The sequence below is a fragment of the Panulirus ornatus genome, chromosome 61, assembly GCF_036320965.1.
Source record: "Panulirus ornatus isolate Po-2019 chromosome 61, ASM3632096v1, whole genome shotgun sequence".
Lineage (NCBI taxonomy): Eukaryota > Metazoa > Arthropoda > Malacostraca > Decapoda > Palinuridae > Panulirus > Panulirus ornatus.
Window position 1 is genome coordinate 1894927 of NC_092284.1, and position 16279 is coordinate 1911205.

The 16279-nt window shown below is 50.0% G+C and overlaps 2 protein-coding genes across 6 annotated transcripts in view; one reads left to right on the plus strand and one right to left on the minus strand.

The window, feature by feature from the left end:
• LOC139767456 (uncharacterized) overlaps positions 1 to 4030 on the plus strand; it is a 163527-nt gene extending 159497 nt beyond the window's left edge. The window contains exon 5 of the mRNA XM_071696858.1: positions 3282 to 4030. The gene's annotated coding sequence lies outside the window, so the exon portion shown is untranslated. The remainder of the gene's footprint in view (positions 1 to 3281) is intronic.
• The window catches only part of ush (Zinc finger protein ush), a 330832-nt gene that overhangs the window by 155822 nt on the left and 158731 nt on the right, over positions 1 to 16279 (minus strand). The window lies entirely within an intron of this gene.

Consider the following 16279-nt stretch of genomic DNA (forward strand, 5'->3'; position numbering starts at 1 on the left):
CCCCTCCCCCCCTCTCCCCCACCCACACACAACCCCAACTCCCGAAAAATTTAACCCTATTGTGTGGTAACAAAAGGGGGGAGGGGGGAGGGGGGAGGGGGTTGTGGGTGGGGGGTTGTGAGCTTCGGTATCTTGCCATGATGTGGGGGGAGGGAGGGGAGGAAAGGGGAGGAAGGGGGTGAAGAATGGGAAGGGGGTGAAGATTGGGGAGGGGGTGGTGGGGGTGAGGGGGTTAGTTAAGTTTAGGTTCTAATATAGGAGGAGAGAGTGTATTAGGGGGAAAGTATACTGCAGAGGGAAGTTGTTTGGGACTTACCAAAAGAAAATGTGGTGTGGTGGAAGAGAGAGAGAGAGAGAGAGAGAGAGAGAGAGAGAGAGAGAGAGACTCGACCAAACAAAATCATGATCTCTAAATCAAAATCTAAATCCCGTGTCCCCAACTTCAAAATCTAATTCTACCGTTCACCATTTCCCTGCCCTATGTGATGGTGGGGTCATCATCACCACCCAGGTCAGAGGTCAAAGGTCAAGTGTGTGATAATGATAAGAGCTGATAAGAGCTTCAGTATGAAGATAAAGGAAGGAGTGATGTCATTTTCTGGGGAATGGGGAAGGGGGAATGGGGATGTGTGGCCTTAAATGGGGAAGAGAAGGGGGCGTGTGTGACTTTAAATGGGGAGGGTGTGAATGACCTTAAATGGGGGAAAGAGAGGGTTAAGTAAGTACCTGCACACCCATTTTCTATAACGTGATCAATAACTCATTTTTCCATTTTCAAACACATGCCTGACAGGCCATGTCCACCCCCATTTTCTCCAGGAATTCCTTCATAATGCATCCCCCCATTTTCTGTTCGGTTCTACACTATTTACCTACCCATTTCCCGACCTTTCTATCAACCTCAGTAACCCATTACCTTGCCTCATCCAATTTTTTCACCCCATTTTCTACTATTCCTCCCCTTTCCCCATTACACCATTAGCCACCCCATTTTGTTACAGTCAACAGCCCTATTTGAAGTCCAGCCACGACGCGACCTTTACCCATTTTCGATCATCCGTACCCCATTTTCTCTCACCCCATTTCTCCCATCGCACAGTTAGTACAATCCCATTTCTTGTGGTAGGGGGAGGAGGGGAGGGGGGGAAATGGAAATCTGAAGTCATTTATTTGTTTAATATTATTATAAAAAAAACGTTTTTTATGATAGCAAGGGAGAGAGAGAAAGAGAGAGAGAGAGAGAGAGAGAGAGAGAGAGAGAGAGAGAGAGAGAGAGAGAAACATTGTGTCTTGGTACGAGTGTGTGTGTGTGTGTGTGTGTGTGTGTATGTATGTATGTATATGTGTGTGTGCGTGTGTGTGTGTGTGTGTGAGCCAGTAACAGGTGATAGACAAGGAGGAGAGGAAAGAGGAGGAAGGAAGGAAAGGAGGGGGGGAGTGGGGAGGAGTGGGGGGTGGACGTCCCCCAGCTACGACGTGTGGGGTCTGACAGACACTTTGGGGGGTCCCCCCTCCCCCCTCGTGGGCCAGGTCGGGGGGGAGGGGGGGGCCACCACCCAGGGTCCAGGAGGTCTCACCACCCCCCCCCCTTCCTCCCTCCCTCCACTAGCGGACCAGGTAGAGCGAAGGGGAGAGGGGAGGGAGGGAGGGAGGGGGCCCCTCCCCCCCTAGACAAGTGGCCCGTCCCCTGTGTGATTTATGCACACCTCGGTATGTATATGTTTGGGTACCTCAGTCACCCCTCTCCCCCCCCTCCCCCTTTTGAATACACGTCTTAGTCAGGATTGCATTCAACAAGGGGAGGGGAGGGGGGAGCGTCACCCCTCCCCCCCCCACGATGCAATCTCCCGACTCTTAAATCTCGAATTATCTCGCAACTCAATAACAGACAACGTCAAGTAAATCAAAACCTCGGGGGGGACGGACGGACGGACGCACAGACGGACGGACGGACGGACTCTGTGTGGCAGAAGCAATAGCTACATGGATCAAAGACTATATATATATATATATATATATATATATATATATATATATATATATATATATATGTATGTATATTGCTATGAGTCCACTAGGGGAAAAATGAAACAGGATAAGTTGCCAAGTGCAGTTTCGTGTAATAATCACATTATCAGGGGACACACAAAAGAGAAATATAACAGTCAGTTGATATACAACGAAGAGACGAAGCTAGGACGCCATTTCGTAAATATATATATATATATATATATATATATATATATATATATATATATATATATATATATATATATATCCACCTCACTTCCTATCTTGTACCACATCTGAAGACGATTCACTTATTTAATATCTCTTCTGGACACGAGTGGGACGCACGACGTTTTCTTTGTGTGTGTGTGTGCGTGTGTGTGTGTGTGTATGTATGTATGTATGTATGTATGTATGTATGTGTGTGTGTGTGTGTGTGTGTGTGTGTGTGTGTGTGTGTGTGTACGTGAGTGTGTGTGTGTGTGTGTGTGTGTGTGTGTGTGTGTGTGTGTGTGTGTGTGTGTGTGTGTGTGTGTATGTGTGTGTGTATGTATGTATGTATGTATGTATGTATGTATGTATGTATGTATGTATGTATGTGTGTGTGTGTGTGTATGTATATATGTATGTATGTATGTATGTATGTATGTGTGTGTGTGTGTGTCAGAGTTCGCAGTCATCTCGCTTCAGCTCCGCCAATATCCCATAGTGATCCAATCTAGGTAAGACACCCCTTAATATTCTTTACCTCATCTTTTCTATTCAAATTTCCTAAAAAATTTAGCAAATATTCAGTTTTTGATGTGACGTTCGTTAAAACTTCAACTGAATTCGTCTCAATTCAACTTAATAATCTATTTAAATTTATTATTATTATTATTATTATTATTATTATTATTATTATCATTATCATTATTACTACTATTACTATCATTAATATCATTATCATCATCATTATTATCATTATCATCATTATTATTATTATTATTGTTATTATTATTATTATTATTATTATTATTATTATTAATCATTACCATTATCATTATTATTATTATCATCCTTAATTAAGCAAGTACTCCTCGTTTTCTGTTTACAAAGTTCGAACCCCTTACTCTGGGGTCACCCCAGTTATAACATTATCTTCCCACTGACTCATTATCCTAAACCCTGTACATTAGGACGTAAATCATGTACATTACCCACCTACCAAACACCCTTAAACACCAACCTGCTATCTCACATTACAAGTTGGTACCCATTTTATCAACCAGCCCCCCTAGGCGTGGATGAACAGCTGGGTTGACTGTGGACCGACTGCCGCATCTAGGATTCGAACCCATACCCTGCGTCACGGCTAGCAACCCTCTCGTCACGTCAGGTGACCTTGTGTCTTGGCACTGTCTTGCCTGAATGATTCAAGGATCACCAGTTTCCCTGCTCCTGTTGGGGGCGCCCTGCCGTCCGTCGTCACGAACAGCGCCACAGGGCAACCACGACACATATTCGCCGAACTATCTGACCCTTAACGACCTCGAATCTTCTAATCACCACCCCTCCCTCCTCTCCCCTTCACCCCCATCTTCCATTCCGGCTGCACAACCTCCGCTCGCCGCCTCTCCTTCAGCAGCCCCACGAGATCCACCCATACGACCACCCCCTTTTACTCCTAGGTGGCTCCGGCCTCACCAGCTGCGTCTACACCAACACAGCTGGTCTCCTGACAAGCCATCCACTACCACCCTGACCTGACCTGACCTTGCACTAGAACATGAGGTCACTCCATACCTGACCCTTGTCATGCACTTGGAACAACCACGTGTCAACCACCACAGGGGTAGTTAACGGACCCCCAACAACCAGACCTCGCTTAACGAGCCAAGTATATCAATCAAGTCACCATCTGTCGGGGGGGGGGAGGGGTGTGTTCTGCTGTGTGGCCAGGGAGGAGAACAGTCTGGAAGAACAAACTGTTCACCGCGTTCTTCAACCCCGCATCATGTTCTCTCATCGAGCAAACATTCTTCTCTTGCGTGGGGGGGGGAGGGGGAAGGGGGGGAAGGGGGGAAGGGGGGGAAGGGGGGGATCATGTATCTAAGAGATCTGAAACGAGTTTGTCCAAGAATAAATTAACTATTTAACCTTTCGTCGTTTTCTTTTGAAGTGTATACCTTTCGTCGTTTTCTATGAAGTTCAAACCCTTCGACGTTTTCTTTCTTTTTTTTTTATGACATTTATACCTTCTGACGTTTTCCATGAAATCCATACCCCCCCGACGTTTTCGAAGAAATTCAAACCCTTCGACGTTTTCTATGAAATTCATACCTCTCGTCGTTTTCTAAGAAACGTACACTCCCTCCCCCTCCTGATTTCCCACAATGTACCCCTCTGGAGGGGGTTCGAGATGTGCCCCTTCCCCCCCACACACACACCCCCACACTTCATTACGTCATCACACGAATATTCAACATGTCCCACATCTGGGATATATATATATATATATATATATATATATATATATATATATATATATATATATATATATATATATATATATATCCCATTGTGGGATCTTATAATGTACATTATTGCGGTTTTAATATACATCATACCCCTCCCCCCCCTTTCTCTGGGAGTCCACAGTGTGTATGTATCCCATTGTGGGATTAAATGACTTTGTGGGATATATTGAGCCTCCCCTTCCTCCCCTTCCTCCCATTTCAACACGTCCCATCCCTCACGCCTCATTAAAACCGCTAAACATCAACAATCCAACACAGACCCGCAACTCATTTTCTCTCTCCAAACCGACGCCCCGTTTTCTTTAACAATAATCACACGTTTGCTTTCGACGATTTCGTGTTTGTTTGTTTGTTTGTTTGCCTGTTTGTTGGCATGGTTCAGGGCTGCTGTATTCGTTGGCTGTCGAGTTCCCCAACCCAACGGTAAAGAAAACGGGGTAACGGTACACTGAGTTAGTCAACTGTAAACAACAAGACACATCAGGATCGGCCGCCGGCAAAGCAAACAACCCACACACCCCCACACCCACATATATGCATATTGCTGACGCGAACAACTCCGTTGCCCACGTGCAACATGAGGGTCGCAGGCCGCGTGTGTAAGTAATATACTAGCAGGAGAGAGATTAGGTTATCGTGGGCCCCCCGTCCCCCCCCCCTCAACCGTGCAAACACAACCCCGGGGCCACAACACACTGGGCCCCCCCCCCCCCAGCACACCACACCAACACTGATAACACGCTGATAAGGCGAAAGGGGCACGGGGGGGGGGGGGCAGGGGGGCACGGGGGGAGGAAGGGGGCACGGGGGGAGGAAGGGGGCACGGGGGGGCAAGGGGGGCAGGCAGGGGGGGTCAGGTCCCACCCTACCTCCTCCTCCTCCTCCTCCCCCCTTACCCCCCCCCCCCGTCAACCTTACCGCGTGACGTCACGCCGTGCCCCCAGAAGTTTCTGTGTGACGTCACGCCGTGCCCCCAGAACCTTCTGTGTGACGTCACGCCGTGCCCCAGAACCTTATGTGACGTCACGCCGTGCCCTAGAACCCTCAGCGTGACGTCACGCCACACCCCATACCTTCCAACTACTGCGTGACGTCACAATGATCTTGAAACTTACGGTATGACGTCACAGTGTGACGTCATGCGGTACCAAATGGCCTTGACTTTAAAAGGCAACAACAGTTAATCAACATATCCACATCTTGACTACAAATGGCTAAGCCTGCAGTTGGCAGGCAAAGGCTGGCCATTTATAAGTACCTGTACTACAAAGGCTGGCCATTTATAAGTACCCACACTACAAAGGCTGGCCATTTATAAGTACCTGTACTACAAAGGCTGGCCATTTATAAGTACCTGTACTACAAAGGCTGGCCATTTATAAGTACCTGTACTACAAAGGATGGCCATTTTAAGTACCTGTACTACAAAGGCTGGCCATTTATAAGTACCCACACTACAAAGACTGGCCATTTATAAGTACCTATATTTGCACCACTTAGAAATGGCTTCGCATTCATACAACAAGATATTCAGGCATATAAAAGGCCAGCTGGACAGAACAGCTGGCTATAAATGGTTCTCTCTCCTTTGTTGATGACACACACACACACAAACACAGGACAAACATAAACACAAACACACAGACACAAACCAGACATACACACAAACACACAGACACAAACCAGACATACAAACACACACACACACAAGACATACACACACACACACACAAACAAGACACACACACAAACCAGATAGACACACACACACGACATACAGACACACACACACACAAACAAGACACACACACACACACACACACACACACACACACACACACACACACACACACACACACAAACAAGACACACACACAAACCAGATAGACACACACACACAAACCAGATAGACACACACACACGACATACAGACACACACACACACAAACAAGACACACACAAACCATACACACACACACAAACCAGATAGACACACACACACAAACCAGATAGACACACACACACACACACACCCACAAACCAGAGAGACAGACACACAGACACACGAACCAGACATACAAACACACACACACACACAAACAAGACATACACACAAACCAGATATACACACACACACACGACACACACACACACAAACCAGACACACACCAGACAGACACACACAAACACACACACGACAAACATAAACAGACACACACACACACACCAGACAGACACACAAACACACACACACACAAGACATAATAAATACAGAGAGAGAGAGAGACAGAGAGGCTCAGTGCCCCCCCACGTGGCCCCGGCTGGAGATAAGGCGTTATCTGTTATCAGCAGATCCTGGCCTGGGGACTGATAAGGGAGTGGGCGGGGAGACACAAGAGGATTATTACCGTCTCACTCTTACTGTGGGTGTCTGCTGATAACAACACCCCCCCCCCCCCACCAGGCGGGCTCTGGCTGGCTCTGCCTTTGTCTTGTGATAAGGACGAGGGGGGGAGGGAGGGGGGGTGACGTGTACTGATAAGACCAGTGTGTGTGTGTACATGTGTATGTATATATGTGTATACATGTATATACATGTGTATGTATGTGTGTATACATGTGTATGTATGTGTATGTATATACATGTGTATGTATGTGTATGTATATACATGTGTATGTATGTGTGTGTGTGTGTGTGTGTGTGTGTGTGTGTGTGTGTGTGTGTGTGTGTGTGTGTGTACATGTGTATGTGTATACATGTGTATGTATGTGTATATGTATACATGTGTATGTGTATGTATATACATGTGTATGTATGTGTATACATGTGTATGTATGTATATGTATATACATGTGGATGTATGTGTATGTGTATACATGTGTATGTGTGTGTGTGTGTGCAAGGAAACAGACGAAAGAATGGCCCAACCCACCCACATACACATGTATATACATACACGTCCACACACACACACACACACATATACATACCTATACATCTCAACGTATACATATATATATACACACACACAGACATATACATATATACACATGTACATAAATCATAGTCTGCCCTTATTCATTCCCGTCGCCACCTCGCCACACACACACACACACACACACACACACACACACACACACACACACACACATACACAAACACATATACACACATACATACACACACATACACACAAACACACATACATACTCACACATACACACACACACATACACACATATACACACATACATACACACACACATACACACATACATACACACACATACACACAAACACACATACATACTCACACATACACACACACACACCCGGGCAGCGGTATGTCTCTATCATGCTTAATATGGAGAGAGAGAGAGAGAGAGAGAGAGAGAGAGAGAGAGAGAGAGAGAGTTCCTCTGTCTATCGCCATTACCTGGGGTGTGGGGGTGCCCGCTGTAGTGCCTTGTTTACAACGACCGTCTGATACTTGTTTACATCCCGGGGTCACGACCTCCCCTCCCCTCCTGGTGGTAGACAGACGCCCCCGTCTCCACCCGTCCCCTCCTGGTGGTAGACAGGCGCCCGTCTCCACCCGTCCCCTCCTGGTGGTAGACAGGTATCCACCTCCCGTCTTCTTTAGGAAGGTCTCCTGTCTCCCTTTAGCTGACAGAGGGTCGTTTTCCTTTTACCGTCTTGCTTGAAGGGGGGGAATCTTCCCCCTCTTTTGACTGAGGGGGGACTTTTCTCCCCCTCTTTTGACTGAGGGGGACTTTTCTCCCCCTCTTTTGACTGAGGGGGGACTTTTCTCCCCCTCTTTTGACTGAGGGGGACTTTTCTCCCTCCCTGCTTGACTAGGAGGAACTTGTACCACCTCCCCCCCCTGTTCAACACCAACCTCTCCTCCCTGTTCAAAAGGGGGGAGGGGGAGGAGGGGGAAGGGGGAGAGGGGGTCATTCTTGCTCAGGGGGAGGGAGGGGGGGGAAACTCCCGTCCCTTCCTGATGGACGGGTTACTTCCGTCTCACCCCCCCCTACCCCTTTCCGTCCAGAGACGGAGGGGGGCCCCCCTTCCCCCCCCCTGTTCAACAGACGGGTTGGCCACCTGTTGGTACAGCAGTGCCGCCAACAACATCCCCCTCCGTGTCCTTGAAGACCGTTGTGAAGTTTGCAACCCTGACCCCCAGTGACCCCGTCTCTCTCCCGTCATTTCTCTGTCCTCCACCACCCGTCTATGTGCTCCACCACCCCTCTATGTGCTCCACCACCCGTCTATGTGCTCCACCACCCCTCTATGTGCTCCACCACCCGTCTCTCTCTGTCCATATACACCTCGCTGTCTCTCTGTCCCTAATTGCACAGGGCCGTCTGTCTGTCTAACAGTTTGGCTCACCCGTCCACCATTAACTCAGTTCTGTCGCGTTTGCGACAGTAATCTGCCTGTCTCATCTCTTCCACTAGTCTCTGTCTGTCTCTCTGTCTCACACTGTCTACGTCTCTGTCTCACAGTCTATGTCTCTGTCTCACACTGTCTACGTCTGTCTCACACTGTCTACGTCTCTGTCTCACAGTCTATGTCTCTGTCTCACACTGTCTACGTCACTCTGTCTCACTGTCTACGTCTCTCTGTCTCACACTGTCTACGTCTCTCTGTCTCACACTGTCTACGTCTCTGTCTCACACTGTCTACGTCTCTCTGTCTCACACAGAGCCGCGCTATCTCCTCCTCCGTCTCACAAACCTCCCGTCTCATAGACAGTTCTCCTGTCACCCTCCCCTCTGTCTGTCTCTTTCTGTCTCCTTTCTCCGCCACCCCCGTCTCAACTATCTCTGCCCCCCCCCCCTCCAAGTACCATCAAAGGCGCGACACTACACCACACACCACCACACCTCTCTACCACACACCACTACCACAGAACACCACACACCACTCTACCACACACCTCTCTACCACACACCACTACCACACCTCTACCACACATCACTACCACACACCACTACCACACCACTCTACCACACACCACTACCACCACACATCTCTACCATGCACCACTACCACACACCACACCACACCACTACCACACAAGGCCACACCTCTCCACCACACCACTACCACCACACATCTCTACCACAGCACTCTCTCTCTCTCTCGGTCTCTCTCTCTCTCTCGGTCTCTCTCTCTCGGTCTCTCTCTCTCGGTCTGTGTCGTCTGTGTGTGTGTGTGTCGTGCTGGCTATTTGTCGTGGGTGCAGGAGATCGCTGATTACATTAACCCATGGCGGGGGAGGGGGAGGGGGAGGGGGAGCACGTCCTCCAAGACCTTCCCCCACCACACCCCTCCCCTCTCCCTCTCTCCCCCCTTTCTTTCTTTCTTTCTCCTTCACGCCCACACGGGACAGATACGGGAGAGGGGGAGGGGTTGAGAGGGGGGGGAGGGGTTGAGGGGAGAGGGGTTGAGGGAGGGGGAAGGCGGCCTAATTGAAGTGATGTGCCGGGCGATCAGACGACGACCACCTCCCCCCTTCCCATTCCCCCCTCCCCCTTCTCTCACCCCTTCCCCCTCCCGATTGTATCAGCGTTCTGTTTGTGTGTAAAAAGACGTCCTTCTGTAAAGATGATAACCCCCCCTCACCCTCCCCTCCCCCTTCATCTTCCCCCTCCCCTCCCCTCCCCCATCATCTTCCCCCCTCCCCTCCCCCTCCACATCAGCGACGACACCTGGACGAAGGAGTCTTTGAACCACCGACACCCTCCCCTCCCCCCCCCCTCCCCTCCCCTTGGACACCAAGGGGGTTACACACACACACACACACACACACACACACACACACACACACACACAGCCTCTCGTGTAAGTATAAGTAACAAAGGAGGAGACTCTTAAGTAAGTATAGCCTCTCGTGTAAGTATAAGTAACAAGGGGGGACTCTTAAGTAAGTACAGCCTCTCGTGTAAGTATAAGTAACAAGGAGGAGACTCTTAAGTAGGTACAGCCTCTCGTGTAAGTATAAGTAACAAGGGGGGACTCTTAAGTAAGTACAGCCTCTCGTGTAAGTATAAGTAACAAGGAGGAGACTCTTAAGTAGGTACAGCCTCTCGTGTAAGTATAAGTAACAAGGGGGGACTCTTAAGTAAGTACAGCCTCTCGTGTAAGTATAAGTAACAAGGAGGAGACTCTTAAGTAGGTACAGCCTCTCGTGTAAGTATAAGTAACAAGGGGGGACTCTTAAGTAAGTACAGCCTCTCGTGTAAGTATAAGTAACAAGGAGGAGACTCTTAAGTAGGTACAGCCTCTCGTGTAAGTATAAGTAACAAAGGAGGGAGACTCTTAAGTAGGTACAGCCTCTCGTGTAAGTATAAGTAACAAGGAGGAGACTCTTAAGTAGGTACACGAACCAGACCAGACCAGACCAGAACCCCTCCCCTCCCCCCCACCCCGACACGGAGAGAGGGGAAGGGGGAGGCGTGGTGGTGGGGGAGGGGGAGGGGGTAGGGGGGGGGGGTAGTTGCGTCATGCAGACGGAGAAACAAAGCAAACGCATGACGCTGTGTGGTCGTATATGGACACAGACACACACACACACACACACACACACATACACACACACACACACACACACACATACACACACACACACATACACACACACATACACACACACATACACACATACATACACACACACACATACACACACACATACACACACACACACACACACACGGGTCGTGTACGTGGGTCGCGTACGTGGACTGTGTGGGGGCCCCCTTACCCCTCCCCTCCCCCCTAAAGCCCAGAGCTGCTCCAATATCTGCGATAAAGCCAGGGGGAGGGGGGAGGGGGAGGGGGAGGGGGGGTGGAAGCCGATAAGCCAAAACTAGCCCGGAGCTTTCCCGATAACACTTGCCGATATCCCGCCTGCCAGACGCCATCACGAGAGGGGGGGAGGGGGAGGGGGAGGGAGGGCGGGGTGGAGGAGGAGGAGGAGGGGGGGTGTGAAGGTAGAGGGTGACGTCACGACGTCACTCTGGGCGCGACGTCACGCTGACGTCACTCTTGGGGGGGCCATGACGTCACTCATCGGCCGATGTCTTTCAGAGGCTGCGGGGGGAGGGGGGCAAAGGGGAGGGGGAGGAGGAGGGAGAAGGGGAGGGGGAGAAGGGGGAAGGGGGGAGGAGGAGGGGGAGAAGGGGAGGGGGAGAAGGGGGGAGGGTCGCCAAAGGTGCGAAGGAGAGGGTCACAAAAAGGGGGTAGGGGGGTCCGACAGGGGTTCGACAGGGGTCCGACAGGGGTTCGACAGGGGTTCGACAGGGGTCCGACAGGGGTTCGACAGGGGTCCGACAGGGGTCGAAGAGATGGTTTCCTGGCCCGCTCGAGGTTTGGGAGGCTGTATTTTCAGATCGCCTTGGATTTGGAGGGTCGTGTGTGTTTCCCTGGTCGTTTGGAGGGTCGTGTGTTTCCCTGGTCGTTTGGAGGGTCGTGTCTGGGTCGTTTGGAAGGTCGTGTGTGTTTCCCTGGTCGTTTGGAGGGTCGTGTGTTTCCCTGGTCGTTTTGGAGGGTCGTGTGTTTCCCTGGTCGTTTGGGAGGGTCGTGTGTTTCCCTGGTCGTTTGGGAGGGTCGTGTGTTTCCCTGGTCGTTTGGAGGGTCGTGTGTTTCCCTGGTCGTTTGCGAGGGTCGTGTCCGGGTCGTTCCAGCACTGGTGGAAAATCCTACCTCCCCTCATCACCTTTTGAACCTTATTTGAAGTCGTCTTAACGACTGGGAGGGGAGGGGGGAGGGGGAGGGGGGTGCGACCTTCCCCCCCTCCTCAACCAACCCTCCCCCCCCAGGCCAAAAAGGATTGAGGAGGGGGGAGAAGAGGGGGGGGTTGGGGGGACCTTAACCGACGCCATGTCGTCGTGGTTGTGAAACCGAGATGGAGAAAGCCAACCAGACGACCCCCCCCCTTGTGTACACCTCTCTGGGGGGGAGGAAGGAAACGCATCCACCACCACCCCAGAGATCCTCTGTTTGTCTCTCTGGGGAGAGGCATCCACCCCCCCAAAGATCCTCTGTTTGTCTCTCTGGGGAGAGGCATCCACCCCCCGTTTGTCTCTCTGGGGAGAGGCATCCACCCCCCGTTTGTCTCTCTGGGGAGAGGCATCCACCCCCCGTTTGTCTCTCTGGGGAAAGGCATCCACCCCCCGTTTGTCTCTCTGGGGAAGGCATCATCCACCACCAGAGATCCTCTATTTGTCTCTCTGGGGAAGGCATCCACCCCCCGTTTGTCTCTCTGGGGAAGGAGGGGTTGGTGTGTGCGGAGGGGTCCCCTGTGTAAGGGGGGGATTATTTTCTGGTTAACATTACGTTATTAATATGTTCTTAAGTGCAAGATGTATGATAACCATCAATGTAATAATAATAATAATAATTGATAACAATTGATAATTAATAAATAATGGATAATTAAAAATCATAATAAATAATATTAATAATAGATACGTGTGTGTGTGTGTTAAGTGTGTATAAGTGTGTATGTGTGTATATGTATGTATGTATGTATGTGTGTATATATATGTATGTATGTATGTATGTATGTATGTATGTACGTGTGTGTGTATATGTATGTATGTATGTATGTATATGTGTGTGTGTGTGTGTGTGTGTGTGTGTGTGTGTGTGTGTGTATGTAACATCACCCCTTACAATATTGGTTAGGATATCAGCGTTCCCCCCCCACTCAACAACCCCCCCTCTCTTCAACCCCTTAAGGTTGCAACACCATCTCCCCCCCACCCCACATCATCACCCCCCACCACCTCCTCCACCCCCCACCCCCCCTCCCCCCTTAACGTTGCGCCATCACTAGCCAGACACAGGGGGGGGGGGGGAGATGCCAGGTCCTGGGGTGCCAACCTTCCACATCCTGCGCCCCCCCCCCCCGAGGGGTAGGGGGGGTTAGCAGCAGCAGCAGCAGTCAAACGGACCTATCAGCTGTGCCCCCCCTGCCCCCGCCCCCCCTGGGTGTTGATATCGGGCGTGGGGGGGGGGGCGTGGGGGGGGGCGCCGGCTATGCCGTCATATCGGCCGATAAACCCGAGTAGTGAGTGTCGCGCCTTCTGCCCTGCCAGACCACCACGCACACTGCTCGCTAATCCACACCACTTACAACTCGCTTAAACCCACTTACAACTCGCTTAAAACCACTTACAACTCCTTTAAACCACTTATAACTCACTTAAACCACTTACAACTCGTTTAAACCACTTATAACTCACTTGAACCACTTACAACTCGCATAAACCACTTACAACTCGCTTAAAACCACTTACAACTCGCTTAAAACCACTTACAACTCGTTTAAACCACTTACAACTCGCTTAAACCACTTAGAACTCGCTTAAAACCACTTACAACTCTCTTAAACCACTAACAACTCGCTTAAAACCATTTATAACTCACTTAAACCACTAACAATGTACTTCATCCACTTACAACTCACTTAATCCACTATCAGTTCACTAACACCACTAACAACACAAGCCCATCACACTCATGGGTTGTACCGTCGTGTTCAAGGGTCGTGTGCCGTCGTGTTCAAGGGTCGTGTACCGTCGTGTTCAAGGGTCGTGTACCGTCGTGTTCAAGGGTCGTGTACCGTCGTGTTCAAGGGTCGTGTACCGTCGTGTTCAAGGGTCGTGTACCGTCGTGTTCAAGGGTCGTGTACCGTCATGTTCAAGGGTCGTGTACCGTCGTGTTCAAGGGTCGTGTACCGTCGTGTTCAAGGGTCGTGTACCGTCGTGTTCAAGGGTCGTGTACCGTCGTGTTCAAGGGTCGTGTACCGTCGTGTTCAAGGGTCGTGTACCGTCGTGGTCAAGGGTCGTGTACCGTCGTGTTCAAGGGTCGTGGAGTCCCCTTATCTCCACATATTTACCCCCTTATCTAGATATATTAACCTCCTTATCTATCAATGAACAGAATTACACACACACACACACAGGCACACACACACATACACACACGTTCAATATTTGGGCCCCCACCAGTGTACAACTCCCTCCCCGTACAGTACAAGAGATGGGGGCCTCACCAGTGTACAACTCCCTCCCCGTACAGTACAAGAGATGGGCCCCCACCAGTGTACAACTCCCTCCCCGTACAGTACAAGAGATGGGCCCCCACCAGTGTACAACTCCCTCCCCGTACAGTACAAGAGATGGGCCTCCACCAGTGTACAACTCCCTCCCCGTACAGTACAAGAGATGGGGGCCCACCAGTGTACAACTCCCTCCCCGTACAGTACAAGAGATGGGCCCCCACCAGTGTACAACTCCCTCCCCGTACAGTACAAGAGATGGGCCCCCACCAGTGTACAACTCCCTCCCCGTACAGTACAAGAGATGGGCCTCCACCAGTGTACAACTCCCTCCACGTACAGTACAAGAGATGGGGGCCCACCAGTGTACAACTCCCTCCCCGTACAGTACAAGAGATGGGCCCCCACCAGTGTACAACTCCCTCCCCGTACAGTACAAGAGATGGGCCTCCACCAGTGTACAACTCCCTCCCCGTACAGTACAAGAGATGGGCCTCCACCAGTGTACAACTCCCTCCCCGTACAGTACAAGAGATGGGGGCCCACCAGTGTACAACTCCCTCCCCGTACAATACAAGAGATGGGCCCCCACCAGTGTACAACTCCCTCCCCGTACAGTACAAGAGATGGGCCCCCACCAGTGTACACAAATAGACAAACACAGACAGACAGACACAGATAGACAGACAGACAGATAGAGAAATAGACTGACAAACTGACAGACATTCAGATAGACAGACAGACATTCAGATAGACAGATAGACATTCAGAGACAAATAGACAGACAGATAAACACAGAGATAGATAGACAGGTAGACAGACATATAGACAGACAGACAGACATTCAGACAGATAGATAGACAGATAGACAGACATATAGACATACAGACAGACATTCAGACAGACAGATAGACATTCAGACAAATAGATAGACAGATAGACATTCATACAGACAGACAGAGATATAGAAAGAGAGAGACTGACAGGCAGACTGACAGACATTCATTCAAACAGACAGACAGACATTCAGACAGAGAGATAGACATTCATACAGACAGATAGAGAGAGCTAGAAAGAGACAGACATTCAGACAGAGAGATAAGACATTCATACAGACAGATAGAGAGAGCTAGAAAGAGACTGACAGACAGAGAGAGAGACAGATCATAAGCCCGCGTCCGTCCGTCCGTCCGTCTGTCTGTGATGGTGGATGTTGGGGAAGGACAATTTTCGCCATCATTGCGGGTGAGCCAGAGATACGATCAGCAACTCTTGTGTACCTACATAAAAGCAGAATAGTTATAAGGAAGGGGGCCCCCCCAACCCCCCCAGCTCTATCACCACGGGTTGTTACAACACACCAGCGACGGTAGCCGCTGTAACAACCTCCATGCGTTACATACAGCTGAGGTAAAGCAGTTGTACGTCTTCGTTAAGAGCCAAAAAAATAAGGGGGATGGGTTGTTGTGATGTAGGGGAAGGGTTGTTGTGATGTAGGGGGAAGGGTTGTTGTGATGTAGGGGGAAGGGTTGTTGTAATGTAGGGGGAAGGGTTGTTGTAATGTAGGGGGAAGGGTTGTTGTGATGTAGGGGAAGGGTTGTTGTGATGTAGGGGAAGGGTTGTTGTGATGTAGGGGAAGGGTTGTTGTGATGTAGGGGGAAGGGTTGTTGTTGT